Source organism: Alnus glutinosa, chromosome 11 (genome assembly GCF_958979055.1).
Source record: "Alnus glutinosa chromosome 11, dhAlnGlut1.1, whole genome shotgun sequence".
NCBI lineage: Eukaryota > Viridiplantae > Streptophyta > Magnoliopsida > Fagales > Betulaceae > Alnus > Alnus glutinosa.
Genome location: NC_084896.1, coordinates 10,066,005 through 10,084,992, shown reverse-complemented (window position 1 = coordinate 10,084,992; position 18,988 = coordinate 10,066,005). Strand labels below are relative to the sequence as shown.

The 18,988-nt window shown below is 36.8% G+C and overlaps 1 long non-coding RNA gene across 1 annotated transcript; it reads left to right on the top strand.

Moving 5' to 3' along the window:
• The first annotated feature begins 17,215 nt into the window (after window positions 1-17,215).
• On the top strand, window positions 17,216-18,734 carry LOC133882573 (uncharacterized). Its single transcript, XR_009902686.1, has 2 exons — window positions 17,216-17,477; window positions 17,896-18,734. It is a non-coding gene; the product is annotated as an uncharacterized LOC133882573 (long non-coding RNA).
• The last annotated feature ends 254 nt before the right edge of the window (window positions 18,735-18,988 follow it).

Here is an 18,988-nt window from a genome sequence, read left to right as displayed (position 1 = left end):
CAAGAATACCGAAGCTCCCTTGAGTTGATCGAACAAGTCGTCGATCCTTGGTAAAGGATACTTCTTTTTAATGGTCACCCTGTTTAGCTCACGATAATATATGCAGAACTACATAGACACGTGATTTTTGGGAAAAACATCAAGATAGTGGCATACTAACAAAATGTTTTCCAACTTCGACTTGGACTCTTTCTAATGCCGTGACGTCGGAATGTAACTTCCTACTTGCGGAAATCTACGTCTGCTCTATACCTTTGATAGTCAATCCATTCCAAAATGACAGCAAAGCCTAGCATGCTAAACACTTCTAGCTTCATTGGTAGGGTTCTTTCTCCTGTAACAATTGAACAGTTTTCCACCATTTCCTATAGGTTACAGCATCACCAACAAGAGTGGCCACACATAAGTTCTATTCTAAGGGTTCGGTGCTCATCTTGCACTATTTCATAAATGCAAATGAGGCACAAGAATGGGTAGCACCTAAATCAAACAAAATGCAAGCAATGCTACGAAGTAAGGGTATAGTACCTGTGGTGGCAATGGTAGCATTTACATCAGCTTTGACGTTACCCAGTGTAAGTGAGTACACCCTTGCTTGAGTAGTTTGTCTAGGCTGATTACTGTTAGTATTTTGGCCTATTCTGTGTTTGGACAAAATCACTTGTGTGTGTAAAGATGCTGTAAACATGGATTTCACTATTCAGAGCACTCTCAGAAGACTTTGCACTGCGAAGATTTCGGTTCCCTATCAGCCGTCCGGACGATCGAGCCATCCCGTCCGGACGCCCATCTGTCACTGTTCCATTCGTCCGGACGACGTGCCATACCGTCCGGACGCCAAACAGACCAAGCATCATCCGTCCGAATGACGTGCATTTCCGTTCGAACCCTCCACTATGTCGAGAAGGTTCTATCCAGCTTGCATCCGTCCGGACGCCTCTCGGTACTCGACCAGTCTCAGATTCTTTCCAAGTTTCGATAAAGGAAAGATCGATAAACCGTCCGGGCGATGTGGTATCCCATCCGGATGCGCGTCTCCTTAAGGCAAGAATTGCGATTCAAATATCACCGTGTGACGACCCGATTTTATTATTTTTTTTAAACGTAAAATGAGTCATCACAGTGGCACGACTACATGTCACTTAGCCAACATACGGTACACATTCTATAACATGTACTTGATAATCAAAGTTACATCTATGCAGCGGATAACACATAATAACATTATTAACATAGCGGAAGGTACATCTATAGACAATAGTTAATTACAACAAAGTGCCATTAATATGTCTATCTGTTTAAAACTTTTATATAGCTATTAAATATGTACTAAAAGTTTGGCTCATAAATACAATTGTCACATGCGACACGAGCCATAAACAAAATCTACTAAAAGGCGGACAACCCATGATCCAACCATTATAACTGTCGCGTCGGGCTTCAGTCATAACATCTCAAGTACTATGCTACGTCGTCTTTCATTAGATCCATTGAACCTGCAATCAAAACATCAGAGTCTGTACGGTTGTGGGGTTAACCACATCCGTACAGGTGAAAGTATGAGTTCACCACCTCAGTAGTATAAGACTCACTAAGTATACAACATACACCAACATAAATGCATGTAGGGTTCAACAGCGTTATTCACAAATTATTAAATTCACATAACAACACATTATCAAATACAAGTCACGATGTTCATCACACATTATATTATCACGGTTTCCACTAACAATATTCCACGCATCTCACTAGTGCTAGCACTTTAATGCTAGGCTTACCACATGTCTCACAAGCGCTAGCACTTCAATGCTAGGCTTACAATATATCTCACAAGTGCTAGCACTTCAATGCTAGGCTTACCATCAACACCGCCCGTAAAGCTACGACCCGCAGGGTACACATCTCACGTGTACTAGCACTTCGATGCTAGGCTTACCACATATCTCACAAGTGCTAGCACTTCAATGCTAGGCTTACCATCAACACCGCCCGTAAAGCTACGACCCGCAGGGTACACATCTCACGTGTACTAGCACTTCGATGCTAGGCTTACCACATATCTCACAAGTGCTAGCACTTCAATGCTAGGCTTACCATCAACATTGCCCGTAAAGCTACGACCCGCAAGGCACACATTTCACGTGTACTAGCACTTCGATGCTAGGCTTACCACATATATATCTCACAAGTGCTAGCACTTCAATGCTAGGCTTACCATCAACACCGCCCGTAAAGCTTCGACCCGCAGGGCACACATCTCACGTATACTAGCACTTCAATGCTAGGCTTACCACATATCTCAGCCAAGAGCTGCTACCCTCTGGCCTACCACTCATCTCAGCCAATAGCTACTACCCTATGACCTACCACTGTGCCAGATACTTCATCACTGGACTTACCATCTATCAACTACCAGGTTCTCATAATACCAAAGCATCCACACTACATACATATCATCACATGTGTATTCCCAAACATCTTTCTTTCAACACATACCACATTCCACAACAAACTCATATTTAACACATAATCTCATACTACACAAACCATCATTCCAACTTCATGTTATTCAACACCAAGCCATTTCAAACATATCAATGCAAACTTATCATCGCAATTCTCACAATACAGTCATATATTTTTATCCACTATTCCATAATCATAACTACAACCAATCTCATCAATGTCCATTTATCCATAAAATCTACAATCCAATATATCCCAACTCAATCACAATTTTATCAACAAATTCCATAATCATAAACAATCAAGATTCATTAACATATATCATATTCACAACATAAATCTCATGCAATACTCAACATCAATTCAACGTCATGCCATCATTCGCAATACAAATCTTATGCATCCTTCAATATCAATTCATCAACATATTTTCACAATATAGTTCATAATTACATATACCAAATCATCATCATAGAGTTAACATCAAATTAAACTATACATAGTAATTCATATATCTAAATTCCTAAGATCCTTCAATGAGTAGAATACTCACCTGGTTGCTCGAATATCAAGCTTAGGTCTCCTAGACTCCACCTTGCAATGTATCACAAAAATTCCACCAAATGTAAATCTAACACTTGGAGAGTGTTTAGTAAGCTCCTCACAATAAATCCTCAAACCAATCGGTAGAAACGTAGATCGGACTTCGTAGATCACGTTACCAAAATCGGATTTGAGTTTGGACAGTTGGATCTTCGTAGATCATGATATTTGTATGAAAAATCATTATAGAAAAACCCTCCCCTTCCTATTTCTTTTTCCCTCGGGTCAGATGACCCTCTCCCATTTATTATATTTTTTTTTTCCTTTTAAACAACAGAGGCCGTGCGCCTCTCCTTTTGGAAAGGCCATTTGGCCTTTCCTTTAATTGAGAAGGGAGGTGCACGTGCACCTCTCTTCTTTCTTTTTATTTTTTCTTTTTATTTTATTTTATTTTATTTTACTTTTACTTTTTGACTTTTCTTTTGACTTTTTTTTTTTTTTTAATTTCATTTTCTATTTTATTTATATTATTTCTATCATCTTTTATTTATTTGCATTTCCCTATTTCCTTTCTCTTCTATTTTTTTTCTATGGACTTTAAAATTATTCTCTTGCATTTTTAATAGCACTAAATTTCTTTAATCAATTAATTTCTCAAATTTTATATTTTAATTATTAAATAATGTCCCGGACATTACAACCGTCCGGACGTCTGTCAGTCTTGGTCCGGACGCGCGTGCAACTAATATGAAAATTGCCGATTCAACTTCAACTGTCCGGACGACTTCCTCTCATGGTCCGGACGCGCGCATAGCAGATATGGAAATTGCATGTTGAAGTTCAGCCATCCAGACGCTCATCCCCCATGGTCCGGACGCGCAAAGCCTTATAAGGAAATTACTTGCAGCAGACGTGCGACCGTCCGGACGATGTGCCATCCCATCCGGACGCGGCCCTTAAACAGGAAAGATTTCTCAGCGAAATTTTTGAAAAATCCCGTCGCACAGTTGTTCGTCCGGACGGCCCATGTCCACCGTCCGGACGTCGCCCAGCTATATTTTGCCTGACGCTCATTTGAGAAACCAACCTATAAATAGAGGCCCCTGGGCATTGAGAACTGCAAGAATTCGGTATTGAATTCCACAACTGCTCAGAGACGTGATTTTTCCTCTGAAGCCATTTCAAGTGTGTTGTTGCTGTGCTACATCTGAAGTTTATCTTAGGGGTTGGCCCTAAGGTAAAGGATTCCATTGAAGACCTCTTCAGGTAGGAGACCTGGTTGGGAAGCGTTCGTGTTGGGTTACAAGTCAGAGAGCAAGGTACGACCACTGCATCGGGTATATGTGAGTGTTACTATCTTGTATCTAGCTTTGTCTTCTGAATAGTGGAATTCCTGGGTTTGGCTACCCCGAAGTGGTTTTTCTCTTGATTGAGTTTCCACTTTGTCAACAAAAATCTCTGTGTCTTTTACTTTCCGCTGTGCTTATTTTTGTTGACACTTTGCGCACACACTTGTCTTTTATTTAGAAGTCAATTTCAATTTTCAATTACCTTAGGGCCAACCCCTAAGATAGACTTCAGATCAGCGTAGCAACAGCACACACAGTAATGGCTTCAGCGTGACTAACTCAACTTAATAACTTTACAATATAACTCTCTAAGCACTAAGGAATTCAATACTGAATTCTTGCAGTTCTCAAGCCTAGGAACCTCTATTTATAGGCTGCAGGTTCAAATGAGCGTTTGGCTTGATAAAATCTAGGCGTCGTCCGGACGGTAGTCATAGGGTGTCCGGACGGACAACTGTGAGATCGGCTTTCCAAAATTTTGCTGAAATTCTTTCCTGATTTGAGCCGCGTCCGAACGGTGGTGCCTTATCGTCCGGACGGTCGCACTTTCGCTACACGCAATTTCCATATTAAGGCTTCGCTCGTCCGGATCAAAGGAATGGTCATTTGGACGGTTGATCTGATGTATGCAATTTTCATATTTGATGCTCACGCTTCTGGACCATGAAGACTGGCGTCTGGACACCTGGATTTTGAATGCGATACTTGCCTTATGAATGAGGGCGTCCGGACGGGAATCCATGTCGTCCGGACAGTTTTAGTGATCTTCCCATATCTGTGTTTTGGAAGGAAATCCCATAGCTGGTCGAACACTGAGTGTCGTCCGGACATGCTGCTAAAACATTCGGACGGATGCAAGCTGGAGCAGTTCGAAGCTTCTCGACATAGAGGAAGGTGCGGACGGAAAGTTCTCGTCGTCCGGATGGATGATGCTTTGGATAGTTAGGATTCCGAACGGTATATCACGTCGTCCGGACAGCTGCAAGGGATCCAATTTTTATGACTTGTAGATTGTGCAGAATCTCCTGGAAGCACTCTGAATAGCGGAATCTCTGTTTAAAAGCATCATTACAAAGAAGTGATTTTGTCCAACAGAATGAAGCCAATTACAAACTAACATATATGATACGTGGCAAGGGTATTATAGGAATATTTTGACAAAAGTGACCTTTTTGTCACTCTTTGGTAGTTTAGGGGGTCATATTAGTACACTTGGTAGTTCAAGTGGCTACTTTAAAAACAGCTGGTAGTTTGAGGACTTTTTTATATTTATCCCATTTGTTATTTATGTCATTTTGATGACTGATTCCTGGGCATAATAGAGTAACGAAAGAACTCCATCACAAGGTCTTGAATTAATCAACATGAAGACAACTGGAATAGATACCATGTTTCAGCCTGAGTGTGTTTGCTGATTTCCATAGTTTTATACTTTCTTGAAGAACAACTTAGTAGATATCATGCTAAATCTTTCAATAAAGAAAATAGTTAAAGTAGATACCATGCCTAACTCGTTGCTTAAGGAGATCAATAGCTTTAGGAGTAGATATACCATGCCTTTGTGGCTGGCAAACATTAAGCATCGCAATATGGTTTGTAGTATTGTGCATATCATTTCCTAAAAATAGTATGATTAGTAGTGAATATTGGAGCCCTACCCTTTTATTTATTGTTTTCTATTTTGTCGTTTACTTTATTCCATTGCAATCATATTATAATTCATTCAAAACATCTATCTTAGGAAGTTCTCTTTAAACACAATTTACCAATACTCGTGGGAAAGGTCTCGTACTTGCTCTCTATACTATCGTTTTGATCTTGTGCACTTGCGAGTAAAACGTACATTTATTCGCCTATTATTTAGGTGGATATTTGTACAACAATGGTCCGGAGGTTTGAGAAGGAGAAACTCAAACTCAGAAAATAATTTACAAAATTTAAAATAGAAATCATTTTTTGAAACTAAAAAAGCTTTTTTGGTCAAATCGAAATATTTTCGTTTTGACTATTATTTTCGATCGCACCAAACACCGAAATATATAAAAAAAACATTTTTCAAGAAATATTTTACGCAGAAACAAACGGAGCCTAAAAACATGTTTTTGAAAGGTTGTAGAAAATCATGTTACAAAACACATTAGGTTTTGAAAGATTTTAATTATATATATGCTCACCTATTATATCTTTTAAATTGTTCACATTAACAATCCATCTATCTCCTCCAAAGGGAGATTTTAATAAATAACCAAATATTATACTCATGTTAAAGGTCAAGCTGATGATTTTTCTTACCTCTCTCCTTCTTGGACCGCTGCCTTGTCTATATGGAATTTTGTTTATACGGTTAGCCATTTACTTGAGTGATCTTTCATCATTCCAAAGAAATGGTAGCAAGGTACTATTTTTGTAATTTTATTTTATTAAAGAATCATCTTCAATAGCTTGTAGATGTCGTATTCACCTCCTTGACCGTAAAGTCATGAGTAATGATACTCTTCACACCTATTTATCACACCAGTTGATGTAACATGTTCTGAGTGGCTTTCTTTTTGTTTTTATTTTTAAGTGGATGACATAACAAGCTACTTAAAACATGTTATGTCGGCCGATTTGAAATGAATGTGATAAATGGGTGTGAGGAGTAATATTGTTTTAAAGTCATATAAAAGATTATTATATTGGCTCCTTGTCAAAGGTGGAGACAAGAAGCTTTTTGGTTAGGGAAAAGTATTGGCAGGCTGCTATATATGAGTTAAGATTGATGTTGTCACAACAGCAAAATTAGAAAAACTCCTACTCAACCTCTGTTGCTAGAAACTGTAGATGAAAACGATATTGTTAGAATTAGGGGTGTACAAGCGGGGCGGTTGCTAACCGAAAATAATCATTAACCGCCAACAACCGCTAACCGGGAAACCAAAAAACCGAAAGTAACCGCAACCTGATAACCGAATAGCCGGGAACCCGGCTGCGATTACCTGTTATAGAAATTTTAAAAACCGGTTAATAACCGGGTAACCGGTTTATATATTTAAAAAAAAAATGAATACATACATATATTTTTTTAAAAAAATGAATACATATATATATTTTTTTTAAAAATGAATAATATACTTGGGCTTGATGTTAATGGTGAAGAAAAGGTCAATGAGCAGGTAGAAGAGAAAATTACGAAGAATACAAGAAACAAAACAGAACCAACCTTAAAATTCACAAATTCGCAGAGAGGGGGGTTGTGAAAATAATATACTTGGAACACAAATTCACAAATCACATGCACAAGTATCCATCCAACATTACTAATGGTGACTTAGGAATAGGAATTAGCATTAATTACCAAGAATACAAGAAACTAAAATGAAATGACTATTCATATTCATTCATTTGGTGACAAAGGCCAAACTCATCTTACATGATTTTATTTGCAATCATTTTATTTATATGGAATGAATGGTGATAGTAGTATTTACTATTTAGTATTTAGCATTGAATATTGAATGGCCAAATGTTGGATTAAAAAAAAAAAAAAAAAACTGAAAAGATTCAACAATAGTAGCACCTATAACTATTCTAATTAAAAAAAGGCAGGTAAGGGAGACCAACTGTAGCTATTCTACTTAGGCATGACCATAGTAGCACCTGCTTGTTGTGAGCCGCATAGGAGGGGCTTAGACGTTGAGAACCGCAGGCCCTCTCTAAAGTCCGATTGAGCTATAGCTTGACCCAGCTACATCAGGGCATCAATGGGACTCTAGGCGGCTAATACTAATAGGATTGAATATTCCTGATAAGCGCTGAATGTTGCACATTCAAACCCCTTAACTTGCATATGTTAATTCCTTAGCATTGTTATTTGTTTGATTTTGTATTGTTTTAATGTTTTCAGGTTTTAAATAAAGATACAATTAATTCCATTAATTTTGGGCTTAAAGCACACTTTGAGAAGACCTAGAAGATATGTTTAAACTTAACCAATCATAATAGAATACCTATATGATGTGGTTAAGTTTAATCAAATCAAGTGAAGGATTAAATCGGAATTTCTCCACTAAGAGTCAAAATCGGATTGGATTCAAATTTGGATTCTGCATATGTCTCAGTGTTTGGATCATAACTTTTGCGTCAGATATCAGATTACAATGAAATTGGTGGTGTTGGAAAGCTAGTAAAATATTCAACAAATATATCAGAAATATATTTTGTCTAATTCGAACGTTTACTATGCTAAAATTGCCTCGTAATAAAAGACCGCAATTCTTGCCGAATTTGGAATCCTTTTCCTACTTGGACAAGAAGACTCAAGAGATGATTTTTATGGAATTCCAAAGGCTTCTAGGACTTGTGTGCTCCCTATAAATAGACCCCTAAGCTTCAAGAGAAGGTGTGCTTGGTGCTTGGGCTTGTGCTTAGATTTAGACAGAAAATTCTTCTTGGAGGCCTGACAAGTTGAAGAGGAGAAGAACATGGCAGGAGACCATCCCAGCACTACGATGAGCGGCTAAATTCCTAATAGCGTGTTGATGTAGCCCTTTCCAAGTAACAATGGTTTAATTGTATTTTAGTTTGGGATTTTCTCTATGCATGATGGTTGTATAACTGTGAGAATTGATTTTAATGTTTATATTCAATCATTATGAATTTCTTATCTTGTCTTAGAAAGTCTTTTATATTGATTGATCTCAATCCTTCATATTTTATGTGATTATGTGAATGATTGTTATACAACGGTTTTAATTGATATATGATCAAGAGGATTAGATAGACCATGCCTAGGGAAGACGGATTGTACTACACCCTAGTTTAGTGTAATTTAGGTAGACAGTCCGTGCCAACCGAAGATGGGTTATACTATTCCATTGATTGTGTGTATATCCTATTAAAGACATAGCTAGTCCATGCCTAGGGAAGACGAGTCGTACCGTATCTTAGTGGTTAGGTGGACGGTCCGTGCCAACCGAAGATGGATTATACTTATTCTTTAGAGATAATTTCTTGACTACTCGAGTGAGACGAGTCATATATCATGCATAGTATGAATTTTCCTTGTTAATTTATGATTGACCATTGTTATGCGGTGAGTGGTGAAATCAATCCCTTATTCTTTATCTCATCCCTACTATCTTTAAATTTATGTCTTTTACTTTTATGCATTTATTTTTAGAAAACAAAAACCAAATCAAACATATTTTTAATTAAGTTATATTTAATCTCGATAAGCTTGATAATAATACCTACGCATTCCTTGAGGTTCGACACCCTCTTTATAGCCTTATCCTACAAGGATTCGTCCAATTGCGAGTGGTTATTTATTATTGATATATTTTGGTAAACAAAAGACCACATCAATTTTTGGTGCCGTTGCCGGGGACTGCAAACGGTTATGTTATTAAGTTTTAAAGATTGAATTTAACTTGATTATCTTTTTTGTTTTTATTTTATTTTATTTTAATTTTGGTTTCTTTTTATTTTTTATTTTTTATTTTTTTGTTTTCAATTTTTGTTTTTATTTTCTTTTGTTATTTTGTTTTATTTTTGTCAATTTAATTCATGTGGGGAGGCATTCCAACCCCCCACGAACCATGTTCATATTGTTGTAGTCATTATCATCATGTTAAAGACTGTCCAACTGTAGGACAATTTTCTAACTATTCTTATGAGCATATGAACACACAGTTCTCTAGACCGAGGAATGAGCCTTACTTTGATTCCTATGACCCGGCATGGAGTAACCAGTCTAATATCTCGTGGCAAGCTCAAGCTCCTGAAAATTATGCTCCACAATTTCATGAACTGTACCATCAGGCATATCCGCAATTCAATGATCAAACGGCCTATCCACCATCTAACTTTCATCCTCCCCACCAGCAATGGCAATCATCTCCATATTGTGCTGACTTTGAGGATAACTGGCAGCCTTCTTCTCAGGCTACACCATCACGTCAATTAGATTCTGACGTTCAAGCTCAGATATTGAAACTTATGGGTGAGATCAATCAGAAACTCACTCAAACAGTGACCTCTCTCGGTCAGACATTGAACTCTCACTCTGAATCCATTGCCAAGATAGAAGCTCACGAAGAGGAGCCATCTCCCATCTACTGGCTTCCACAACAACAATTTCAATAGGAACAATATACTCCTCAATTCTCCGCCGAGATAGAAGCCAAGATGGATGCTCACGAAGAGGAGCCATCTCCCACCTACTGGTTGCCACATCAGCAATCTCAGGCTGAACCACCTCCTCCGATGAGTTCTAACTTTCAAGATCAGATGATGAAATTTATGAGCAAGATGGATCAAATAAGAGACTCTCAAACTCAGATTATGAAGTCTCACCAGGAAAAATATACCTCTCAATTCTTCACCGAGATGGAAGCCAAGATGGATGCTAACTTTGAACAAATCATGAACCACCTCAATAGAGAAGAAGAAGAGCTTCAAAGACAGTTGGTGGCCAATCTTGATGGACACTACATGGTGAATGAGAGTACTTCTTATCATGAGCAAGCCATCTCCACAATGAAGAATGGAGATGTGGTCGAGATTATGTGGAAGAGATGAAGGAGGAGCAAATTGAGGCCCCACAAGCTCTACATCAGGCATTAGGCGAGGAAATGAGCACTGAGGCTCATTCATCATCCACTCTTATCCTTAAGATGCCATATGAACCCCGAGCCCCTATTGCTTGTGATTTACCAAGAGGTCAGGAGAGTAGTTTGTTAGGGATATTAGAAGAGCAAAAAGAGACTATCAAGGTAGAAAACTTCCTTGTGTATTCTCCTCATTCTATTCCAGTTCATGATTCCCTTCCGGATGAGAAACTACTTAAGAATACTTAGAGGGATCTACCTCGATATGCGGGTATTCGAAATTACCTTTCTGTAGGTAAAATTTATTCTCTTTGGTCCAAGAGAAGAAAAGATTGGTGCTTCAAATTTAAATTTAAGGGTCAGAGAGCATTGAGCGCATCAAGGATGTGGATTCCGTTGGCTTGGCGGATCCCACATATTTTTACTAAATGAGTCAGCTTCATTGGTTTGAGCACAGGCCTTGTATGCTCGAGTCCTCTATCAGGCCAGGGTACATGATCTCCTTCCAGGTTTATCTTCTCCATTGTTATTTCATTCTTTGTTTATATTTTTACAATAATGTGTTGCACTTAACTAGTATTTGGTTGGAGTATCACTATCTTTTTCAGGACATGTGTTTTTGCAATCAAGTTTGGGGGTATGATATGCCCCACATATGCTCATTCAGGTATTCCTATCCTCTTATTGTTATGTTCAGTTCTATACACACATTGGGGACAATGTGTGATTCAAGTTTGGGGGTATGGAAGAACAAAACACTGTCCAATATTTTGCTATGTTATCTCTAAGAATTTGGTTGAAGTTAAATCCTGATTTGTATTTCATTGGTGAGCTTAACATGATGAACACATGATCACTTGACTAGGGAATTAAGAAGTTTTGTTATTTTCTTTGGTAGCATGAGATATTACTTGTTTCAATTTGATTCTCACAAGAACACTATCACGTAGTCTATGGGGTATGAAATTTGAAATCAATTATGTTTGTTATCAATATCTTGGATACAGTTGGGTAACTTGTTGGAGTAATAACTTTGGCATAAAATAAATAAATAAATAAATAAAATAAATGAAAAGGAAAGGGCAAAAAAAAAAAAAAAAAAAGGAAAGAAAGAGAATAATATTGATCACTTTGAGCTTTTCACTAAGTAACCGGATCTCTTGCCTCATTAAGCATTGAGTATTCGCGTCAAAAGGTGGAAGTTTACCTTGATTGATAAATGGCTAAGTTTAGCTTTGTAGCCTTTTTGACTCGAGTTAGTAAGTCTTTAGGGTGTTTTACACCTAATGCCCTAAAACCATCTGGTTTGGGAGTCATTGACCTAACACTCGTTACATGGGTCAATTAGAAAGCTTAAGGGAGCTAAGCATTGCACAGCCTGCATATATATAATAATAATAAATATATATGCCTTGGTTGTTTTATCTAATGGGGAGTCCAGCGAATTTTGAGTGTTGAACCATTCATGATTGAGATTAGTTTTTGAAACCCCATGACTATGTGTTAAGTTCAATTTACACTAATTGAATCTTGTGATATCTCATAATGCCATGTTACTAGCTTAATTTTTAATTCTCTAAAATTATGAAGATGGAGTGTATTTTGTTAAGCTTGCTAATGAATGAGAACCATTATTTTTATGATGTTGCATTCTTGAGGATAACATGGTAGGAACAATGTTTGTGGGTATCATTCCTGGCAAACCCTCACGAGACTTCACTCGTCCACTAGGGAGGCCTAGAGGTTTAAAAGGCTTGTTGCATACGCTAAATGCAATCGTACATCCCACGAAAGAATGATTTATCTTGTTGTTTTTCAGTTTTATTTCTTGTTTTGTATTGCTAAGGGACTAGCAATATGTAAGTTTGGGGGTGTGATAAGCGCTGAATGTTGCACAGTGAAACCCCTTAACTTGCATATGTTAATTCCTTAGCATTGTTATTTGTTTGATTTTGTATTGTTTTAATGTTTTTAGGTTTTAAATAAAGATGCAATTAATTCCATTAATTTTGGGCTTAAAGCACACTTTGAGAAGACCTAGAAGATATGTTTAAACTTAACCAATCATAATAGAATACCTATATGATGTGGTTAAGTTTAATCAAATCAAGTGAAGGATTAAATCGGAATTTCTCCACTAAGAGTCAAAATCGAATTGGATTCAAATTTGGATTCTGCATATGTCTCAGTGTTTGAATCATAACTTTTGCGTCAAATATCAGATTGCAATGAAATTGGTGGTGTTGGAAAGCTAGTAAAATATTCAACAAATATATCAGAAATATATTTTGTCTAATTCGAACGTTTACTATGCTAAAATTGCCTCGCAATAAAAGACCGCAATTCTTGCCGAATTTGGAATCCTTTTCCTACTTGGACAAGAAGACTCAAGAGATGATTTTTATGGAATTCCAAAGGCTTCTAGGACTTGTGTGCTCCCTATAAATAGACCCCTAAGCTTCAAGAGAAGGTGTGCTTGGTGATTGGGCTTGTGCTTAGATTTAGATAGAAAATTCTTCTCGGAGGCCTGACAAGTTGAAGAGGAGAAGAACATGGCAGGAGGCCATCCCAGCACTATGTAATACCCGGGAAAGACACCCTACTTAAGTTATTAAAATATGTGCATGAGTACAAGGCTTAAGAATTGTTATATAGTCTAATAAAAATTATGTATTTATGCATGTAAAGAAATAGATCAGTGAAGTTGAAATTGATCGAGCGACTTTCTGGTCGATCGAGCGATTATAGGTCGATGTCGATCGATCGACTAAGTTTCGATCGAGTGATTTTATCCAGTGCGACGCAGCTTACGGGTAAACAGCAGAGAAGTGATTTTCTACCTTTGATTTTGAACCCATTGCTTATGGACGGCTCCAAATGATTGAAACTTATTTAGTTAGCCTAAGTTAGCTTAGTTTGGTTGAAATTGAACTAGATATGGTGGTACAACTTAATCATGACACTAGATATGGAAGAAAATCTAATCTTGGATATTAGATGATCTTGCATGGATATTTTTTTCTCTTGCTGTCAAAGATCTGACCATTGGAAGAATTTGTGCTGGATTGATCTTAGCCATTCGAAGTTATTATATATAGCATGCATGGGACATCAAAAACCAGCCTAAGCTCTCCCCATACCACTCACGTAAGCTCCTTTTTCTTTCACTGTTTTGGTGTTGAATCTCCCATGGAAAAATCTCTCTCATTCTTCTGTGAAAGCCAGCACTTATAGCCAGAAATGAAGCCTTAAATCTCCTCTTGTTTCTCAACAAAACACCAGAAATCAGCATCTGAAATCTTCCTCTGATTCTAGCTCAAAAACCAGAAACTACCAACTCATTTCAAGCACTTTGTTTTGGAGTTAGACCCCTTCCTTCTATCCAACCTGTTGGGTGCGAATTTTGGTAAGTAAATCTTCCTTTCTACTCTCTAAAATTCAGTATGTGTTCCCTAGGATCATGGGTAGTTTCTCCTCTTAAAAGAATTACACTCATGAAGCTTTAAACAAACAAGATAGTAGCTTTGTTTTAATACTTTTGTGTGGGAATGAGTTGCTGAAATATAGGAGTTTTGATTAATGAAAAGGAGTGTGTGAAGTGAAGATGTGTGTGTGTTGTATGCTGGAATTCCCTGCATGAATGAGAATATTAAAGTATAAACTTAGTAAGTAAGTGTATATGGGTATATGGCTAATGTGTGTGTGTGTGTGTAGAAAGTATTATTTTGGCTACACATGGGTATGAATGGGAATTATATGTATATATCAACATACTAGTTGGAGTTAATGGCTAGTAAAAGAGGATGTCTTAGTTTCATTATTCAATAACCTAAGATGGCATTCAATATCTTGATTAAGAGAACCGAAAACGGAAGTATTAGGACAACGGTTAAAATGATACTTTAAGGATAAATATAGTAAACATATTGTAGCATCTTTTCACTAATTTAGTATTACTATATGATTGGAATTATGCAGTTATAGAGAAAGACTTTTGGAGCAGAAACTAGTAAGTATCTCTATACTTACTGAGGACGAAGCTGGTTGACTTTTCCTATAATATTATGTTTACTGCTTTATTTACTTGTTTGCGCATGTGGTTTTGCATATTTTATTATTTTTAATAACCTGTCTAATAACAAGCTGTTGGATCAAGATCCACGATGGGTATGCGAGGCTTCACATGAGTTCCAAGGTTCTCAGTGAATGAGGAGATACCTGAAAAGGATAATAAATACAAAAACTGGTGTACCAAGGTCACCAGGGAAACCAAGGTTTCCAGGAGCCAAGGCTCCCAAAGATTATAATTAAAAGTTAAGTGAGGAAACCAAGGTTTCAAATAACACGCTAACCGTGCCAAGGCCAACAGAGTAGTGGAAAAAGGGAAATACCTAAAACTTTACACTTAAAACTGTCATTGCCTTATGATTACGTTTATGTTCACTTTATGTCTATGATTCGCGATCATAGATTATATTTTGTATATACATGTGATTATATGGCCACTGCATTGTGTTGCATTAACTAAATAAATCAGCACTCATATTATTATTGGAAACAGCGGACTCGCTTTAGTGTTTATGTTGTTTTCTTCTCTTTGTATGGTATTTGTAATGGCTCCTAGTTAAGTTTTTGTAAGGCTGGATAGCCTACCTTTTGGGACTACCCTGTTGTAGTTCATTAGCCTAACTTAAGACAGTACTTATAATTCTCCAGTTATATGTAGATATTTGACTTGTATAATTATCTAGCCCGGTGAGGCATGACTAGTATTATTGTTTGTATAATTATGCTGACTGGCTTATTATATATTTTGAGGTATTTCAGTAGTAGCTCTGAGTTGTCAACCTATTCCCAATTTATATTACATTTATTCCGTTGCCAATAATTACCTCTGATAAGTTAGTAATGTCTCATGGAAATTCGAAAAATTTTCACTTACGCTTTTTGTAAAAGCGGGGCGTTACACACTACGATGAGCGGCTAAATTCCTAATAGGGTGTTGATGTAGCCCTTTCCAAGTAACAATGGTTTAATTGTATTTTAGTTTGGAATTTTCTCTATGCATGATGGTTGTATAACTGTGAGAATTGATTTTAATGTTTATATTCAATCATTATGAAATTCTTATCTTGTCTTAGAAAGTCTTTTATATTGATTGATCTCAATCCTTCATATTTTCTGTGATTATGTGAATGATTGTTATACAACGGTTTTAATTGATATATGATCAAGAGGATTAGATAGACCATGCCTAGGGAAGACGGATTGTACTACACCCTAGTTTAGTGTAATTTAGGTAGACAGTCTGTTCCAACCGAAGATGGGTTATACTATTCCATTGATTGTGTATATATCCTATTAAAGACATAGCTAGTCCATGCCTAGGGAAGACGGGTCGTACCGTATCTTAGTGGTTAGGTGGACGGTCTGTGCCAACCGAAGATGGATTATACTTATTCTTTAGAGGTAATTTCTTGATTACTCGAGTGAGACGAGTCCTATATCATGCATAGTATGAATTTTCCTTGTTAATTTATGATTGACCATTGTTATGCGGTGAGTGGTGAAATCAATCCCTTATTCTTTATCTCATCCCTACTATCTTTAAATTTATGTTTTTTACTTTTATGCATTTATTTTTAGAAAACAAAAACCAAATCAAACATATTTTTAATTAAGTTATATTTAATCTCGATAAGCTTGATAATAATACCTACGCAGTCCTTGAGGTTCGACACCCTCTTTATAGCCTTATCCTACAAGGATTCGTCCTATTGCGAGTGGTTATTTATTATTAATATATTTTGGTAAACAAAAGACCACATCAATTCCCATTTTTGGAGTCGAACTCTCACCCTAGTGCATGCCCAATCACTTGAGAATTTCCTAGAGGCCACTGAATTACCACCACTGATAGTCACACTGGTTTACCCTTAGTTACACGAAAAGGTAACTCTAGGTATTTAAGGAAAGCCAATGAAACTAGAGTTATTTATTTATGGTAGAAGTATGATTCTACCTCCCTTTTCTTTTTAGAAAACAATTTTACACTTAACCAGACCCTTCTAGGTAAGTTTCAAACAATTTGTCTATGCTGATTAGTCTTTGATTATCTCCATCTCTTCTACCACATCCAATTGCTTCATTAGAAATTTGCCCCCACAAGCTTATGATTGGACAATCTTTGACAAATTCTATGCCATAGACTAGTTGTGATAACTTGCTAGTACTCGAAAAGACAGATGAAAATTATAAGCAAATTAACTCTACCCTTTATTTTAACCACAAGGTTTCAAATTCTAAAAACAATAAAATAATAAAGCAAGTTAAAATGATGTAGCTTACTAGACAAAGTTAAATAACCATATATAGCTTATGCACGAAACGAAGCAACTCTATGTAGTGCATGAATACCCTTAATTCCTATCCATAATTTGAAAAAGAAGGAAAAACATGGCTAAGACTACCAAATCTATTTGTTTCTTTGTTATTTTCTTCACATTCATACTTCTTGTAAACGGGGGTAAGTAGTTTTTTTAATATGTATTTCAACTCATATCTTGTGTTAATAAATATGTGTTTTAACCCCAAGGGGTTGGCCTAGCGGTTAAGGCTTGCGGCTTTTAGGGATATTATCTCTTGAGGTCTCGAATTCAAAAAAAATTAGGTGCTACCTCCCTCTTGGGGCCTGTCAAGGCGAAGACCGCGTTTCAAGATTCAATATCTCTAGTGGCATGAGGTATTGGGCTATGGATTAGTCTGGTGGATCTTGAATGGGCCTCTGACTACCACTTCATGTGGGGCAGCTCAAAGTACGCCTCACTATATAAGTGAAATTGGGAAAACCTTGATTAAAAAAAGGAAATTTTTCCTTTCATTTATAAGTATTTCACTGCATTTTTATATAATTTTTTTTTTCTAATGATTTGTTTGTATGGCAGAATCCATAGTGGATAACAATTGTAAGAAAAAATTTTGTACTGGTTGCATCGTGGACTGTGACGAGAGATGTAGGAAAGAAGCGCACGCGCTCCGTGGGAAATGCCACTTATGGTATAGAATATTTTTTCAAGCATGCTTCTGCTACTTCTGTTGAACGACGACAGTTGGTAAATGCATATAAGCATAAATGGGTTGTAATGATCTATATACTATTACAAATAATATCGATCTTAAGTGACTTTGCCTTTCATTACCGCCCTTGTTGGCGCGCCAGTTCTCTTTATAGGTTGAGTCATTTTTTTTACATGTTCTTAATAGTTTTTTAGATTGTTGTACTGATAGCTGGTTGTTTTTGGGCTCTTGTTTGGGTTACCCACCTATTATTTTTACTTTTCATGTAATTTTCATTTCCTTTTAGTCTAAGACTCTCTCCCTTGATGTATATAGGGGGTAATGCCAAAAGAAAGACTCGTGTCCTCCTCAAGTCCTCCCAAAATTTATGTGGCTTTTAAAATCACAATAAGATGTATAATAGATCACTATTGAATTTTGATCTAATTGTAATTTTTAAAGTCACATCAATTTTTTGAGGACTCCAAAAGTAGGGATGGAACTAGGGGGGCCGGTAGGGGTCATGGCCCCCCCTTAGTTCCAAAAAACAAATAGGTAAAAAAAAAAAAAATTAGCCTATTGACCCCTAGCTTCTGCCCATAAGAGCTTCTGTCTCCATCCCTGTCAAAAAGGACATTGGTCTTCCTTTTAGGAGTTTTAGCATTACTCGTATAGGCCATGTACCACGTGTTCAATGAATCAATATATGCTTATTTATTATAGTGTATTTCACGGCTTTAAATGGCTTTATGAGTTTCTATTTTGACTTTTAGATCATTGAGTTTGTTCCGTTATCTAATCGTTCATTCCCTCCAATTCCGAATAGATTTCGTTAATTTTTTAATGGAGTCCACATAAAATTATAAGGGTTAAATAAACTTTATCCCCCTTAACTAACAACCATTTTTTATAAAGCCTCACGAACTGACAGTCTATCACTTAGATACATCAAACTACCAATTTGTTGCATTTAAGCTACTC